Source organism: Canis lupus, chromosome 18, assembly GCF_003254725.2.
Source record: "Canis lupus dingo isolate Sandy chromosome 18, ASM325472v2, whole genome shotgun sequence".
NCBI lineage: Eukaryota > Metazoa > Chordata > Mammalia > Carnivora > Canidae > Canis > Canis lupus.
This window is the reverse complement of record NC_064260.1, coordinates 37,915,601-37,934,618: the sequence shown is the minus strand read 5'-3', so window position 1 is coordinate 37,934,618 and position 19,018 is coordinate 37,915,601. Positions and strand designations below refer to the sequence as shown.

General features: G+C 36.5%; 1 pseudogene; it reads left to right on the top strand.

Annotated features, from left to right (window-relative positions):
- Nucleotides 1-8,740: 8,740 nt before the first annotated feature.
- Nucleotides 8,741-9,868, top strand: LOC112663718 (olfactory receptor 5B17-like; annotated as a pseudogene).
- The last annotated feature ends 9,150 nt before the right edge of the window (nt 9,869-19,018 follow it).

Sequence of the window (19,018 nt, the reverse complement as noted above, 5' to 3'; positions counted from 1 at the left end):
CTTATCTTGATGAAGTCCCAATAGTTCATTTTTGCTTTTGTTTCTTTTGCCTTCGTGTATGTATCTTGCAAGAAGTTCCTGTGGTCGAATTCAAAAGGGGTGTTGCCTGTGTTCTTCTCTAGGATTTTGATGGATTCTTGTCTCACATTTAGATCTTTCATCCATTTTGAGTTTATCTTTGTGTATGGTGAAAGAGAGTGGTCTAGTTTCATTCTTCTGCATGTGGGTGTCCAATTTTCCCAGCACCACTTATTGAAGAGACTGTCTTTTTTTCCAGTGGCTAGTGTTTCCTGTTTTGTTGAATATTAGTTGACCATAAAGTTGAGGGTCCACTTCTGAATTCTCTATTCTGTTCCATTGATCTATGTGAACTGGTGCAGCCACTCTGGAAAACTGAGTGGTGGTTCCTCAAAGAGTTAAAAATAGATCTTCCCTAGACCCAGCAATTGCACTGCTGAGGGATTTACCCCAAAGATACAGATGCAATGAAACGCCGGGACACCTGCACCCCGATGTTTATAGCAGCAATGTCCACAATAGCCAAACTGTGGAAGGAGCCTCCGTGTCCATCAAAAGATGAATGGATAAAGAAGATGTGGTTTATGTATACAATGGAATATTACTCAGCCATTAGAAACGACAAATACCCACCATTTGCTTCAACGTGGATGGAACTGGAGGGTATTATGCTGAGTGAAATAAGTCAATAGGAGAAGGACAAACATCATATGTTCTCATTCATTTAGGGAATATAAATAATAGTGAAAGGGAATAGAAGGGAAGGAAGAAGAAATGGGTAGGAAATATCAGAAAGGGAGACACAACATGAAGACTGCTAACTCTGGGAAATGAACTAGGGGTGGTGGAAGGGGAGGAGGGTGGGGGGTGGGGGTGAATGGGTGATGGGCACTGAGGGGGGCACTTGATAGGATGAGCCCTGGGTGTTATTCTGTATGTTGGCAAATTGAACACCAATAAAAAATAAATTTATTATTAAAAAACAACAACAACAACAAAAACCTCAGTGATTTCCAAGGTTTGGAGAAGTAGGAGTGGTTGTCTAAAAAGGAATAGAAATGGAAATTCTAAGATGATAATGTATTCTTTATGGTAACTTGCTGATGAACACATGACTCTGCGTTTGTTAAAACCCATAGAACAATATGTAGCAAAGAGCAAAATTTAATATATATAAATTGAAAGAAACAGCCAGGAGCAGAGAAGAATCCCAGGAGTGAACACAGACTATGAAAAAAATCTCGGAGCAGCCCGGGTGGCTCGGCAGTTTAGCCCCACCTTTGCCCGGGGGTGTGCTCCTGGAGACCCCGGATCAAGTCCCGTGTTGGGCTCCCTGCATGGAGCCCGCTTCTTGCATTTCTCCCAACATTATCTATAGACTCATTGGAGTCTCAAATGAAATATCACTAAGTTATTTTGTGAATATCAACAAACTGATTCTAATTTGTACAGAGACCCAGAATAGCTAACACAATATTGAAGGGAAAGAACAAAGTTAGAAGATTGACACTACTCAACTTCAAGACTTAATATAAAATTGCAATAATCAAGACAGTGAGGTATAGCACCATTAGTTACAATAGCTAAATTATGGAAGCAGTCCAAGTATCCATCTATAGATAAATGGATAAAGAAGATGTGGCGTATATACATACAATGGAATATTATTCAGCCATAGAAAAGAATGAAATCTTGCCTTTTGTAACAATAATGAAGCTAGAGAGTATAATGCTAAGTGAAATAACTCAGTCAGAGAAAAACAAATACCATATGATCTCACTCATATGTGGAATTTAAGAAACAAAACAAACGAGCAAAGGAAAAAAGAGAGAGAGAAACCAAGAAACGGACTCTTAGCTATAGAGAACAAATTGATGGTTATCAGAGGTGAGGTGGAGGAGTGAAATAGGTGATGGGGGTTAAACAGTACACTTATTAATAAGAGAAAAAAAGACAGTCAGGTGTTGGCAAAATAATAGACCAATAGATCAGTGGAACAAAATAGAGAGCTAGAAATAGATTTACAAAAATATACTCAACTGATTTTTGATAAAGGAGCAAAGACAATCCAATGGAGCAAAGATAATCTTTTTAACAAATGATGCTGGAATAAATGGACATCTTCATGCAAAAAAACATGAATGTACACACAAATCTTACATGAAAATTAACTCAAATGTGGGATCCCTGGGTGGCTCAGCAGTTTGGTTCCTGCCTTCGGAGGCGTTATCCTGGAGTCCCGAGATTGAGTCCCACATCGGGCTCCTTGCATGGAGCCAGCTTCTCCCTCTGCCTGTGTCTCTGCCTCTCTCTCTCTCTTTTCTCTCTCTCTCATGAATAAATGAATAAGATCTTTAAAAAAATTAACTCAAATGGATCATAGACCTGAATGTAAAATACAAAATTATAAAACTCTGGAAGATAACACAGGAGAAGGCCTAGATGGCCTTGGGTTTGACAGTGACTTTTAAAGATATGATACCAAAGGCACAATCCATGAAAGAAATAGTTGATTAACTGGATTTCATAAAAATTAAAAACGTCTACTTTATGAAAGATATCTTCAAGGAAATGAGAAGACAAGCCACAGACTAGGAGAAATATTTGCAAAAACTACATCTGATAAAGAACTGTCACCCACGTATACAAAGAACTCTTAAAACTCAACAATAAGTAAATAAGCAAGCCAATTAAAAAAGAAATAAAAATCTTAACAGATTTCATCAAAGAGAATATACAGAAGACAAGCATATGCAAAGATGATCGACAGCATATTTCACAAAGGATTGTAAGTTAAAAAAAAAAGAAAAGAATGTGTGTATGGTGATGGATATTCCCTAGATCTTTAGCGGTAATCATTTTGCAATGTATACAAATATTGAATCATTAGGTTGTATGCCTGAAACTAATGTTGCATGTGAATTATTCCTCAATAAAAAAATCAGTGGGATACTACCACACACCCATTAGAATGGCCCAAATCTGTAACTCTGACAACACCAGGGATGAAGAGGAGGTGGAGCAACAGAAACTCTAATTCACAGGTGGGAAAGTAAAATGGTAAAACTACTTTGGAAGAGAGTGTGGCAGTTCCTTACAAAACTAAACATACTTGGGAACCCTGGGTGGCGCAGCGGTTTGGCGCCTGCCTTTGGCCCAGGGCGCGATCCTGGAGACCCAGGATCGAATCCCACATCGGGCTCCCGGTGCATGGAGCCTGCTTCTCTCTCTGCCTCTCTCTCTCTCTCTCTCTCTGTATGACTATCATAAATTAAAAAAAAAAAAAAAAAAAAAAAAACTAAACATACTTAAACCATATAATCCTGGAAGTTACCCAAAGGAGCTGAAAACTTACATCTACTCAAAATCTGCACATGGATATTTATAAATGCTTTATTCATTTTTAAAAATATTTTATTTATTTATTCACGAGAGACAGAGAGAGAGGCAGAGACATAGGCAGAGGGAGAAGCAGGCTCCCTGCAGGGAGCCCAATTCAGGACTGGACCCTGGACTGGGATTATGCCCTGAGCCAAAGGCAAATGCTCAATCACTGAGCCACCCAGGCATCTCCATAAGGCTTTATTAATAATAGCTAAATCCTGGAAGTAACCAATTTGTCCATCAGTAGATAAATGGATTAATAACTGTGGTCCATCCAGACAATGAAATATTAGGACTAAAAAATGAGTTATCAAGCCCTGAAATGACATAGAGATTATTTAAGTATTTATTATTACATAAAATAAGTCAATCTGAAAGGTTTTAGTGGAAAATACAAAACTGTGGATGTAGTGGACAGCCAAGTGGTTGCCAGGGGTTGAGAAAGGAGAGATATAAATTGGTGGAGGACAGAGGATTCTTAGGGCAGTGAAAATGCTCTCTGTATGATACTAAAATGATGGCTGCAATTCATTATACATTTGTCCAAATTCATAGAATGTACAACACCAAGAGAACACTAAGGTAAACTATGGACTTTGTCTAATTATGATGTATCAGCATAAGTGCATCAATTGTAAACGCACCATTCTGGAGAGGGGAAGGTTGATAATGGCATTGACTACGCATGTGCGGGGATGGAGGCATATAGGAACTCACTGTATCTTCTCAATTTTGCTGTGAACTTAAAATTGCACCTAAAAGGGTATATAAAATATACAAACAGGAGAAGTATAAAATAGAATAAAACATAAATATTCTTTAGAATAAAATATGATGGAATATTACTCAGCCATCAGAAGAGACAAATACCCACCACTTCCTTTGACATGATGGAACTGGAGGGTATTACACTGAGTGAAATAAGTCAATTGGAGAAGGACAATCATCGTATGGTTTCACTCAGGTGGGGAATATAAGAAATAGTGAAAGGGATTATAAGGGAAAGGAGAGGAATTGAGTGGGAAAAATTAGAGAGGGAGACAAACCATAAGAGACTCCTAACTCTGGGAAACAAACAAAGGGTTGCCGAAGGGGAGGTGGGTGCGGAGATGAAGTAAATGGGTGATAGGCAATGAGGAGGGCACTTGATGGGATGAGCACTGGGTGTTAAACTATATGTTGGCAAATTGAATTTAAATAAAAAAGATGTAAAAAAAAGAATAAAATACAACAAAAGTCATATATATGATACAAGAAATCTTATCAGTTAATGTATTGGAGAAATATTAGATGAGACAAAATTGAATTCAAATTTAGCATATCAAAGTTAGAACTTAAAAATATTCAAAATATAATACTCTCTACCTCTATCTATATCTATCCATCTATCTATACTACTTTTTTATCCATTCATCAGTCAGTGAGAGAGTATTATGTTAAGTGAAATAAGTCAGAGAAAGACAAATACCATCTGATTTCACTCATGTGGAATTTAAGAAACAAAATAAATGAGCAAAGCAATAAAGAGAAGTGAGGGAGGAGAGAGAGAGAGCGATACAGAGAGAGAGAGAGAGAGAGAGAGAACAGGCTGATGGTTACCAGAGGGGAGGAAGGTGGGGGGAAGGTGAAATAGATGATGAGGATTAAAGAGGATACTCATTGTGATGAGCACTGGCTAATGTATGGGAATGTTGAATCACTAAATTGTACACCTGAAACTATTATTATACTGAATGGAAATGTAAAGGAGAAAACCACAATAAAAATATGGTAGATAAAAACCAGGGGGGCACCTGGGTGGTTCAGTGGTTGAGCATTTGCCTTTGGCCCAGGGTGTGTTCCTGGGATGGAGTTCTACATCATGATCCCCACAGGGAGCCTGGTTCTCCTGCTACTTATGTCTCTGTCTGCCTGTCTCTCTCTCTGTATCTCTCATGAATATATAGATAATATCTTTTAAAAAACTAATTTTCAGAAATGGGGATAAAAGACACATCAGAAAGAAAATAGTCCACTGTATTACAATGGTGATACATGGTAGCTTCACTTGTGGTGAGCATAGTATAATGTAGACAGTTGTCAAATCACTATGTTGTACACCTGACACTAATTGACATTGTGTGTCAATTATACCTCAAGAAAAAGAAATACATTTCAAATATCAAAAATCAAAATAATTGCAAATGAATTAAACAAAAGTACTCTTGATGTATGTAAAAGTCACCTTAATTTTTAAGGTGATGGATAGGAGAGAAAAGACAGCAAGATTGCAAATATATGTATGTGCTATGCAGCATAAAAAAATATGTTTCTACACGCAGTTTAATTGCTTCTTCCTTATGTAAGTACAATGAAAAAAAATGCCCTCATTGGAGGTTCTGTCCCCAGACAGTTCATGCCTGTATAATTTTCTCCTTGTGCTTGTACATTAGGCACTGAAATCTCATCATGATTCTGCATGATGTTAATTAATTAAAAGGACTCGATGCTGACCAGACATTGACTAGAGCCCATCTGAACTGAAAGCTAACTCCAACCTTGTTGGAGACACCAGCTTCTGCCCAAACTGGGTATTTGCAGTGGGTCTGCAATGACAAGCAGGGAAGACAACCTGAAACAAAAAATTGATTCACATTGAAAAGTTAAGCCCTCACTAAGGTCTTTTGTGCATCCACCCTCATTTGCTAGTTGCAGATACTATTCTGGAAAGTCTGTGGGACAGATAATTTTATATCTCTTTATTAAAAATAAGAAAATTGAGATCAGAAGAAAGGTAAATCATTTTCTGAGTACTTCAAAAAATCCATGGTAGATGCACTACTTAGATGCAGGCTTCCTAGGAAGCCCCATGTTAATGATCCTTTCTCCGTGTCTTCATGCTTCAGGGAACTCGGAACATCTTGACCAGGACATGAGACAGAATTTCTCCTACATTATTTATAACATTCTTTTAGGGCTGAATTTCTGATTGCAGGCTCACAATTCAGCACTCTTTGCCTTCTTTTCAAGAGCAGGGTAAGCTTCTAGATTCAATCTTCCCTTGCAGTGAAAAATGTAATTGATGAAGAAGCAGTGGGGTGGCTCCATCTTCTGTGAGTTTGGGGGCTGGTATCTGGTTGTTCGAATACTATTTCTGCACATTGGCATAAGTACAGGAGTCGGCAAAACATTGGTAATCAGCAAAGTGCAGAGGAATATTTTTGAAATTCCATGCTGCTTTTCTTAAGAGGATAGGAAAAGCCTGTGATAGATGGTACTCTGAGTAGGTGGTGAATTCCTACTGTTTACTTGTGTTGACTTGTCACTGAAGAGATAGCTAACCAAACAGGGTGAGATGATACTTCTTTAGATTCCAGAGAGATCATCAGGAAGATACTAAGGCCCTTACACAATTTTTTCACTATTATTTCCCTACAACCTACCCTGTTATTACCTGTTCAACTAGAAAACCTGACAATGCAATGATTAAAGATATAGGCATTAAGATCAGTTAGACGTGGATCTGTATCTTAAATATCTCCTATTACGTATAGAATTTTAAGAAGGCACATAACTTCTCAAATCCTCATTTTCTTAGCAGTAAATTAGTTATATGTATATGCGTGTGTACATATCCAATTTATATCCCTTCCTCTTCTGCTCTATTAATCTATGATCATGACCAGGATCATTATCATCATCATTAGTATCATATATTATCCATGCATTTGTCTCTTGATCTATGAGACCAGCTACATGTAAGCAGGAATTTTAATGTTACTAACCTCAAGAGAGCTCTTAGTCATCATAGAACATAACAATTGATATAGGTGTGATATCATAACACTACATTATGTGGATGAGGTGTTGAAAAATACAAGTACTTTGAGATGAAGATGTGTAAAAAAGTGTGTTTAGGAGCCAGGAGGAAGATGATAGATAATAGTGGTACCAAAGAATGCATATCTTTCACAAAGCCTCAACTAAAAGTGCAATGATTTGTGCCTTTTCATGAATATATTAGTGTCAACCCCCATGCCATGAATTTTCACCCCTCAATATCTGTGATCCAGCTCAGTGTTGATTGGAATGATAGTAAGAATGAGTCCAGGACAGAGGAGTAAAATGTGGATCTCAAGAGAGAAATTAAGAAAAAGAAAACTTGAAGATCCCTGAATTCTCACACAAAGTGATTGACACAGCCATGAGCACAGAGTGAGAAATAGGAGGGAAACAAAATATCTGCATAGATAGCATGTACAAAGAGGTAAATCAAAGGTTAAGGACATGAGACTTAAAACCCATCCCCTTACTGCCACCTGACTTTCCTAAACCAACAGAGACCATTGTTCTATGCTAATAATATTACAGCTAGTACTCTTCAAGATTGTACTTGGCATCCTCATTGTGCTCTTTTTATACATTATTTCTTTAAATTCTTACAATAATGCCTTGAGGTAGGTTACAACAACACTTATATTTTGCATGTTGGTGGATAGAGACTTAGAGAAGTTAGGACCAACATCTCCCAGTTGTAAGTGGTAGGGGTGATATGTGATTGCATACACATGCTTCTCAAAGTCCAAGCCTTTACACCCAATGCTATACCTTCTGTTCAGAATTGGATTTGTTTGATTGCATATGCCTCTAATGCTGCACTTAGTCCACTGTTAGTCCACTGCATCTACTATGTGTTTATTTGTAAATTATGTAACTATGCTACTCCATGCATTAAGTTCAGTACAATAGAGACAAGTAAGTGTAAATTGAATGAAATTAGAATCAATCAAGTTCATTAACAACACTTAGATTGGGAACTATTCTGACTGGGTCTAAAGCTTGGCTTTGTCCATTAATATCTAACTAACCTTAAATAAATTACTTGATCTCTCAGTTGCCAAAGTGCTAGATATACATGTATGAGAGGAACAACTAATCAATCTAACAGGATTGATGAGAGGACTAAATGAATATATACATATAGAGTACCTGGCATATGAGTGCTATAGAAGTATAAGACTTAAAATATATGATATAGGATATGGATTCATTCTAGGCATGTGAACTTGCAGAACTTGTTAGCCTTTCCTGCAACTCGGTTTACTCATATATAAAATCTAGAAGTTGGGAAGATTATCTATAAGGACACTTCCTACCCAAAAGCTTATTACTCTAGAGATAAGTTGTCACTAAATTGTGTTGCCATGATATGCTTTAGAAATGGAGAATTTTGAAGAACAAGTTATTACTCTAATAAAATAATGCTTGTACATTTCAATTTCTGTGCCATTGGTTTCTGTTCATCAGTGTTGTTCCTTTTCTTTGCCACAGAGCATCTTGTGATGTGCAAATCACATTCATGAAAAATAACACAGAGGTGAAAGAATTCACCTGCTGGGACTAACCAATGCCCAAGAACTGCAGGGTCCCTCTCTCTCTCTTTTTTTTTTATGATAGTCATACAGAGAGAGAGAGAGAGAGAGGCAGAGACATAGGCAGAGGGAGTAGCAGGCTCCATGCACTGGGAGCCTGACATGGGATTCGATCCCGGGTCTCCAGGATCGCGCCCTGGGCCAAAGGCAGGCGCTAAACCGCTGCGCCACCCAGGGATCCTCGGGTCCTCTCTTTCTAATGTTTACCCTCATGTACCTCATCATTGTGGTTGGGAACCTGGGGATGACCATGCTGATCCTGCTGGACTCCCGTCTGTATATTCCCATGTACCTCTTCCTCAGTAACCTGTCTCCGGTGGACTTTCGTTACTCCTCCACAATCACTCCCAAGGTAATGGCTGGATTACTTATAGGAGACCAGGTCATTCTCCTGCAGTGCAATGTGCTGCCCAGATGTTCTTTTTTGTACTCTTTGTGGCAGTGGAAAGTTACCTCTTAGCTTCAATGGCCTATGAACTCTATGCAGCTGTAATGGCCTTGCATTACACCACCACCATGGCGACAGTGTGTGTGCTCATCTGGCCATAGACTCTTATGCCTTTGCCTTTCTAACTCCTGTTATTGACATTGGAGACACGTTCTATTTCTCTTTCTGTATGTTCAAGGTAGTCCATCACTTTTTCTGTGATATCCCAGCAGCTATGACTCTAACTTGCTCAGATAGAGATATTAACAAGCTGATTCTTGTTATTTCAAGCTTTAATATCTTTTCTGCACTTTTTATCTTGATTTCCTACGTGTTCATATTTATCACTGTTTTGAAGATACAATCAGGTGAGGGATACCAGAAGTCTTTATCTACCTGTGCTTCTCACCTTGTCACAGTTTCCTTATTTTATGGGACAGTCATCATCATGTACTTACAGCCAAGTTCTCATCATTCCATGGACACAGACAAAATCGCATCTGTGTTCTATACTATGGTCACCCCCATGCTGAACCAAGTGGTATACAGCTTGAGGAACAAAGAGATCAAGAATGCTTTCAAGAAGGTGGTTGAAAAGGTAAAATATTCTCTAGGTATAGTTGTTTAGTGATCTAGAACCACCAAAAGTTATTTCATCCCACTTATATTTACTCCATGCGGTAACTCAATGTTCATGGCCAAATAGGTTATTAAAACATAAAACTTAATCAAATGTCATTTATGTATTTAATTTTGTAGCAGATCCAAGTATCCAAAATGCAAAAAAATATAATTTTTAATCAAAGCATTTTATGAATAAAGCTTTGTTACTATTGTGTTAGACATAGTTTTTTCCCCATGATTTACTTCAGTAATGGTAAGGAAAAAAAGCATTTAAGAGATTGGACAAGCTATTAAAGAAAACAGTGGATGATGAAGCTTTCCTCAAAAAGAAAAATCAGGGTCTCATAAAGAAATAATTCCCATCACCAGGATTGAGGGGCCTTGGTAATGTTGATTCCATAAGATTTCTAACCTGAAATCTTATGTCTTCCATAGTTGTCTGTTCTGAATGGTGGCTCTTTTACCCCAATTATCTTTACTAAGGCCCAACATTATTTATTGGTTATGAATGTGAAACAAATGATGTTTTCTTTTTAGTGCATAAATTGCTAGGCAACAAGGAGCCACACATGGACTGGGTGAAGAAATCCATTTAACCTGTACAGTAGCCTGGACATTGTACTTCTAAAATGATTAGTTCAGATTTGGATTGTCTCTTTGGTGGAGGTAGATAATAAAATTCTTTATGGGAGGAAGATTAAGATGGATATTTGATGATCATAAGCATTACAATGGAAAAGACTGATTAGTTATTTTCCAGACTATGTTTACTCCTGGAAAAATCCATAGACTCTATTTGTCTGCCTATCATGTAGTTAACTGTGACCATATGCTGTGTTCTTGTCCATAGTTGTGAGTACAGGTCATACATGCCACTTCCACGTCTGCACCATGAAATTCCTTGTGTGATGTGCCATTCATTCTTTTTTTTGGTCACCAGCTAGGTAGAGAGGATACAGACCATAGGAAATGACAAAACTACTAAATGGAAAGAACCTGAGGGTCAGCTGAATCTCTGAAGAAGCTCCCACAGAACAACTAATGAAACAATATGCAAGCAAGAAAAATATTTATGGCTGTACTTCTGCCATTTGGGAGTTACAGTCAACAGCTATGAGTTATATTGGTTTGTTTTTATAAGTTTAACTGTAGTACTGAATTACAAGCTGTTGAGACCAAAGATGTTATCTTATTTAGGTATGTATTCTCAGAATCTAGACTAATGTCTATTCCACAGAACTCAAGAGTATCTAATGAAATGTAATCCTGTGTAGGAACAAACTTAAACAGAAAAAATCCCACAAATATTGATCTGTAACATCTTTTCCTTCATAATACTGATCAAAATATCATATATTCATTTTGTATGTTTACTCCTTTTGTTTGATTTTCCCCATTAAAATGAAAGGGCTAAGCATCCTGGCACAATTTCTAGGCTGATGACTAACAAAGACTCAGGCCTAGAGCAGAGCTGAAGCTCAGTAAAAGATTTTAAGTGATGAATAGCTGCATGATATGAGGAACCCACGAGAAAAACTCGTCTGTTTGTAAAAAAAAAAAACAAAAAAAAACACTAGATTATGCTGCAGCAACACATTAAATTGAGAACTCACAGTTGAACACAAGATCATAAAGATTTTATAGCAGTTTCCTATGGCTGCTATAACAGCACACTCCAGAGCCTTCAAACAACACATGTTTATTTTCTCACAGTTCTGGAGGCCAGTTGTTGGAAGCCAGTTTCACTGGGAAGGAACAAAAGTATCAATCTTCAACATGTCCAGGGGATACTCTGTCCCATGTAGATCTCATCTCAGGTGGCTTCCAGCATTCCTGGTTTTATTCCCATCAGTCAATCTCTGCCTTTGTGGTCACATTAGTTTCTCTTCCTTTATTTAAATAATAAATTTATTTTTTATTGGTGTTCAATTTGCCAACATACAGAATAACACCCAATGCTCATCCCGTCAAGTGCCCCCCTCAGTGCCCATCACCCATTCATCCCCACCCCCCGCCCTCCTCCCCTTCCACCACCCCTAGTTCATTTCCCAGAGTTAGGAGTCTTCATGTTCTGTCTCCCTTTCTGATATTTCCTATCCATTTCTTCTCCCTTCCCTTCTATTCCCTTTCACTATTATTTATATTCCCCAAATGAATGAGACCATATAATGTTTGTCCTTCTCCGATTGATTTATTTCACTCAGCATAATACCTTCCAGTTCCATCCACGTTTCTCTTCCTATATTCCATTGTATATATGTACTACATATTTTCATTCATTCTCAATTTATTGGCATTTGGATATTTTTCACCTATTGGCAATTGTTAATAATGCAGTATATCTATTTGTATTCATGCAAGTATTGTTTGAGGACCTGTTTTCATTCTTTGGTGATATTACTAGGAACAGAATGGCTGGTTCTAATGGTAATTACATGTTTAACTTTTGGAGACCATCAAACTGTTTTCAATAGCACCTGTTCAATTTTACATTGCCACCAGTAATGTACAAGGGTTCCAATTTTTCCACATTCTTGCTACAACTTGTTAGTTCCATTTTCTTTTATAATAGCCATCCTAATATATGTGAAATGGTATCCATGGTTTTGATTTATTTTTCCCAAATGCCTAATGATTTTGACCATACTTCCATGTGCTTACTGGTTTTTAGTAAATCTTCAGAAAAACATCTGTTCAAGAACTTTGCCCATTTTTCAACTGGGCTGTTGGGGGTTTTTTGTTTTGTGTTCTTTATATATTCTCCCTATTATGCCCTTATCATAAATGTGATTTGCTAATATTTTCTCCCATTTTGTAGGTTTCCTTTTCACTTTCTTGAAGATGTACTCTGATATACAAAGGTTTGAAGTGCAATTTATCTCTTTTTTTTCATTTGTTGGTTGTGTTTGGTGTAATCCATGACAGACCATTGTCAGATCCCAGGTCTGGACTTTTCCCCACGTTTTATGATGGTTTTATGTTTTTAGCTCTCATATTTCAGTCATCAGCCATTTTGAGTTCGTTTTTATATGTGATGTGAGGAAGGAGACTAACTTCATTCTTTTGCATTTGGGTATCTAGTTATCCCAACACCATTTGTTGATTACTTCTTTTCCCATTATGTGGACTTGGCACCTTTTGTCAAAAATCAATTAGCAATAGATATATGGGTTTATGTCTCCTCTCAATTGAATTCAATTGATTTATGTCTCTATCCTTAAGGCAATATCAAATTGCTTTGATTATTTCAGGTTTGTATTACATTTTGAAATCAAGAAATGTGAGTCCTCCTACTTTGTTTTTCCTTCTCAATATTGTTTGGCTATTGATGGTCCCTTGAATTCTATTTGAATTTTAGTAGTAGGTTTTCTATTTCTATAATAGAAATATGATAGGAATTGTATTAATCTTGTATATCATTTTGCAAAATACTGCCAGTAAACAATAGCATAACTCCCAATCCATGAACACAGAATGTCTTTCCATTTATTTAGGCCACCTTGAATTTCAGCAATTTATTTTGTAGTTTCAGTGTACAGCCCTTTCACCCCTTGGTTAAATTTATTCTGTATTTAACATAGGATACTGTTATAAGTGGAATTTTTTCCTTAATTTTCTCTAGAATTGTTTATTGCTAGTTTATGCAAGCACAACTTATTTTTGATTGGTGAATAAGTTTATTAGCTAACAGGTTCTTGTACATTCTTTAGGATCTTCTCTATATAAGATGATATCATCTGAAAATCATATGATTTTTCTTCTTTCTTTCCATTTATATGCCTTGTAATTCTCACTTGCTTGTGTAATTACTCTAGATAGAACTTTCTTTGAATAAAAGTGGTGAAAGCAGGCACACTTGTCTAGTATGTGGTCTTACAGGGAAGGATTTCACTCTTTCACATTCAAGTATGATATTATCTGTGGGGTTTTCATTAGTGCTCTTTATAAGTTTGAGAGAGACACTTGTATTCTTAGATTTCTGGTTCCTGATGATTAGTTGTGTTGACCACATTTTCATGTAGCCCATTTTTCTAATATCTCTGGGAAAATATCACTTAGGTCCTTTACCCATTTTTATTGATAATTGGTTTTCTTCCTGCCATGTTGTGTGAGTTCTTCATATATTGACATATGAAATCATCAGATATGTGGTTTGCAAATATTTTGTCCCATTCTGTAGGTTCCCTTTTCATTTTGTTGATTCTTTTATTCTGCAGAAAAATGTGGACAAGGACAAACATTTCAGATGATGGAGAGAGAAATGTAAAAAGTAGTAATAATCTTGATATCAATCTTCTCATCAGGAAGAATTAGAAGTTAGCAGACAAAAAGAGATTAAAGAAAAAGAGGTTAAAAAGGAAAGAAAAAGAAGTTAGTAGACAGTGGACTGATAACTTCAAAAGGCTGAGGGAAAAAAACAAAACAAAACAAAAAGCAAAAAGCTGAGGGAAAAAATATCAGTCCAGATTTTTATACCTAGATGAACTACCATTTGAGTTTTTTGTTTTTTTTTTTTGTTGTTGTTGTTGTTGTTGTTGTTGTTTTTACCATTTGAGTTTAATGGCAAAATCAGACATTAGCATATATACAAAAATCGGAAATCAGTATACTGAAAATGTTTCAGGAGAAGGAAGAGATGAAATTTGTCTTAAGAAATTTGGAACAAAAAAAAAGAAATTTGGAACATGGAATAGAGCATGTTTTGTTCCTTTTTCTTTCTCTTTTGGACTAGTTTAACTTCAGGAAGATACTTCTTTCTGTCATGCTCTATTTGTATGATAAAGACAATGAGATAGCATTGCTAAGGAACTACCTATAATGTTGGGCTGCATATGAAGTTAGGTTCCCCAGAAGCAGATCCACAGTCAGTGATTTGAGTTCAAGTAGCTTATTTGGGACTTAATGGACAGAAAGCACTGATAAAGTAGTGGGAAAGTGAGTCAGGGAAGGATGCCAATACAGAGTTATATTAGTCAATAGGTGATACCTGTGGAAGGGACTTGATCTACTAGAAACCACTGGAAGACTGTAAACAACATGCCTCAGACCTATATCATCTGAAAGATAATGAATCAAGTATTTATCACTCTGTTTCTATTTGTCACTTATTGATCATTGACACCAGAAAAATTAAGTGTTCCACAATGAGCTGAGCATGCCCTTACAGTAAAATAAGCCTTTAGTCTAACAGATACAGACTTTTTTCATAAAAAGCATTGGACTGAACATAGACAAAGAGTGCCAAAGGGATATGGATAGAGCACCAATAACATCTGCTACAAAAGAGCATTTAGGACAGAAAAGAAGTCTATCTGCCAACAGATCAGAATCAAATTTTTAAATTAAGTTATTAGTAATAAGTATTTTTATTCTCCATATTTCTGTCCTATGTGTCATATTGTGTTTGTTGTAAGCACAAAAGGGAAAAACAAGCATTTTATTTATCGATCTCTAAAAATCCAGTAGCCTAAAATTTAACTTTAACAAGTAAAATAATGGAAAGGAGAAAAAGGAAATGAATAAAATCACAGCAGTCAGAATATAAAATAAGTGTTTAGATTATAAGTATAAATAATACAAAAATGTAAATGTTATAAACCCATTGGTCATGTACTAAATATCAATAAAACTGAGAGAAGAAAAAAATAACTACAAATGCATCTGTGTGCTAGTCAAAGGAAGAAAATATATCCCTGTATCCAGTTTAATTGCTTCTTCCCTAGATAGAAGTGATTGCCCTCATAGGGGCTGTCCCCTAGGTATTTCATGCCTATAAATTTCCTCCTGGTTCCCATTCATTAGGATCTGAAATCATATCATGACTCTACCTGACAATATTTTAAAGGACCAGACTCTGAGTATATCCCTTCGGTCACCATTTATCTAAATGAATGCTAATTCTTTCTAGTACACACACCAGTCTTTTCCCAGACTGAATGATGGCAGTGACTATGAAACCTCAGCCAGGGGAAACACCCTAAGATAATAATATATTGAATTCTGTTGAAAGAATAACCCTTACTATGATTTTTATGGACCCATCCCCATTTCACATTTTCACAGACAAAAATTCTGTGAAATCATGGGAGAAGTAGTTTATTATTTCTATACCACAAATAAGGAAACTGAGCTCAGTGTAAGGTAAATGACTCTTCTAAATACACACACACACACAAATCCATGGTAGATGCAAGACTTGAACCTAGGCTTCCTAGCTCCATGTTCATAATCCTTCATCTCTCCACGTCTCAGGTACCTTGGAATATTTTGACCAATACCTGAGATATGTTCCAAAATTATTTATATATCTTGTAGGTCTGAATTTCTGATTTCATACTTACAGCTCAGTAATTTATTTTCTTTCCTTTCAAGAAAATGATAAGCTTCTGGACTCAATAAACACTTTTAGTGAAAAATGTAATTGATGCAGAAGCAGCATGGCAGCTACCTCTTCTACATGAGTTTTTGAGCTCATATCTAGTTGGACACTTTTCCCAAAACACTGGCTTAAGTATAGGATTCAAGTGCAAAATATTTTAATCAGCAGAGAATAGTATGGTTTTTATGACCTTTTATGCTGCTTTCCTTTGGAGGATAGCAAAAACCTATTGTTTTGTGCTGGTCTGAGTCTATTGACAACCAATGTTGTGGCTGGATGGACCCTTGTGGTTCTTATATTTTTTGCAAGAGATCCTCAGCAATAAACATCAGGAAACTTTGAAAGAGACAAGGTTAGTACTCAGAGGTCCTGGAAATCATATGGCACACCTAGGGCCATGCAGCAAGAAAGCTGGTCTGGGTTCTGCTTTTATTGAGGTCAAGCATAGGGACTTGGGATCTCTCTTCAGTGGTGAATTTAAAATATAAAAGAGTAAATTTAAAGCATGGGAAGAGAAACATACAATTATTTTTCCAATTTCAAATGGCAGATTATCTAAATCAATCATGAGCTCTGAAACAAGGAGCCAGGAAAGGCATGAAGCCTGGCTCTTTATCCAGTGGCTGTCAAAGTGCTTATTGATATTGTTGTCTTTGAAGCAGATGCCTCAATAGCCAAAGCCTAATTCAGGCACTTGCATTACAAAGAAAGAAAAACCAACTGTCAGGGTTTACACTGCCTATGATAGATGATACTCTTATTGAGCAGGTGGTAAATTCATCCTGTTTACTATGTGTTGACTTGCTCTTGAAGGCACACCTAGCCAAACAGGGTGAAGTGAAATCTTTACTTCATTTTCTTTATCTTTACTCCATTTTCACTATCATTCTCCCACAGCCTACTCTTTCATTACTTGCTCATCTGGAAAATCTTACAAGGGCAATGATTGAAGCCACAGGCATTGAAATAAGTTAGACATGGGTCTGAATCTGAATCTCATGCTGGATGTGCTATATGAGGAAAGCATACAACTTGATGAATTCTCAATTTCCTTAACCTTTGAATGGGATTTGTGTGTGTATGTGTGTATATGTGTGCATGTGTGTGTACATACTCTCTCTTCCTTTATCTGATATCTATCATCCATCCATCTTTTCATCTCTCCTTCCATTTATTATCTATCCATCTTCTATCTTTCTGTCTGTGATGTCTATCTGCCTTCTTATTTGTCATCTGTCTTTTCTGGTTTCTATCTATATATGAGATAAATGATAACATAAACACCATATTATGGTTCTATCCTCTGGGAATCTGATTTGGGAATGGATTTATTCCAGATGTGTGACCTTGGGGAAGTTAATACTTCTTTCTGTTCTTCCATTGATTATTACACAGAACCAGAAAGCTGGTCATGATATTTGTGAAGGTATCTTAGCTTCAACAATCTCTAACTCTTTAGATAACTTACCTATTATACATTCTTTACATCCCTATTGTGGCAGTTAGAACAATGCTTCTCAGTATTGGAATTTGTGATTATATTCTTTTATATGGTAGAAGATATTGTGTGTATTATTAAGTTAAGGATTTTGAGATGGCAATATTATACCAGATTATCCATGTGAGCCCAATAAGAACATTCCAGTTATTATAAAACATAGCAAATGCTAACCAAGAAATTATAGCTTATGCTATTATTGAATGATGAGTTCACAAATGCAAATACTGTAAATTCCAGACATGTGATGTATTGGGGAGCCAGAAAGAAGGTGGTAGCAATAGTACTTACTAGAAAATAGATATCCCTCTGAAGACTGTAAATAAAAATAAAAAGATTTAAAGCATTGTGCTTGCTCAAAAACAATCTACAGACTAGAGTCAATCCCACAGACCTTCCATATTTATGATCCAGCTAATTGATAGTAATGACAGTAAGAATGTGTCTAAGAGTAAGTATGAGTCTTTCAACCCAAGCTAAAATGTGAGTCAAATGGAAGAAATTAAGCAAAAGAGGTCTAGTGAGAGTTCTCACACAGAATGGATAACAAAGCCACCAACACAAGAGATGTAAGACAGAGTAAGACATACTGGAAAAAAACAAAAGATCCGATGGACTTAGTGAGGTGATAAAATGCAAATCACAGAGCAAAGCTACCAGACATCAAAACTCATTCACACCTCGAAGCTCTGCATGTTGCCACCAACCTTCCTATACCAACAGACATGATTGCTCCATCCTAATTATAATATTACACATAGAACTCGTCAGAATAATGCTGAACACCCACATTGTGTGAACTGTTTGTCATGATTACTTCACTTAACGCTACAGGAACATGGAGGTATGTTCCAATATCACCTTCATTTTACTGATGGATAAAGTGAAGCTCAAGAAACTTAGTTTAAGACAATATCTCCTGGGTGATAAATAGGAGTTCTGTGTGAATGCACATTCACATTAGCCTAGACCCCAATATTTTTGCACCCAATTCTGTATTCTTCAGCTTTTGTTGACTGTTTCTATCTCTAATGTTTCATTTATCTCACTGTGCACATACACATATACTTGTGGATTGCTGTACTGTGCTACCCCAAGCATTGAACTTGGAAGAATGGATACATGATTAACTGTAAATCGAATAGGATTAAAATCAATTCAAAATCATTGATGAAAAGCAGACACATAGATCAATGGAACTGAATAGAGAATCCAGAAGTGGACCCTCAACTTTATGGTCAACTAATATTCAACAAAGGAGGAAAGACTATCTACTG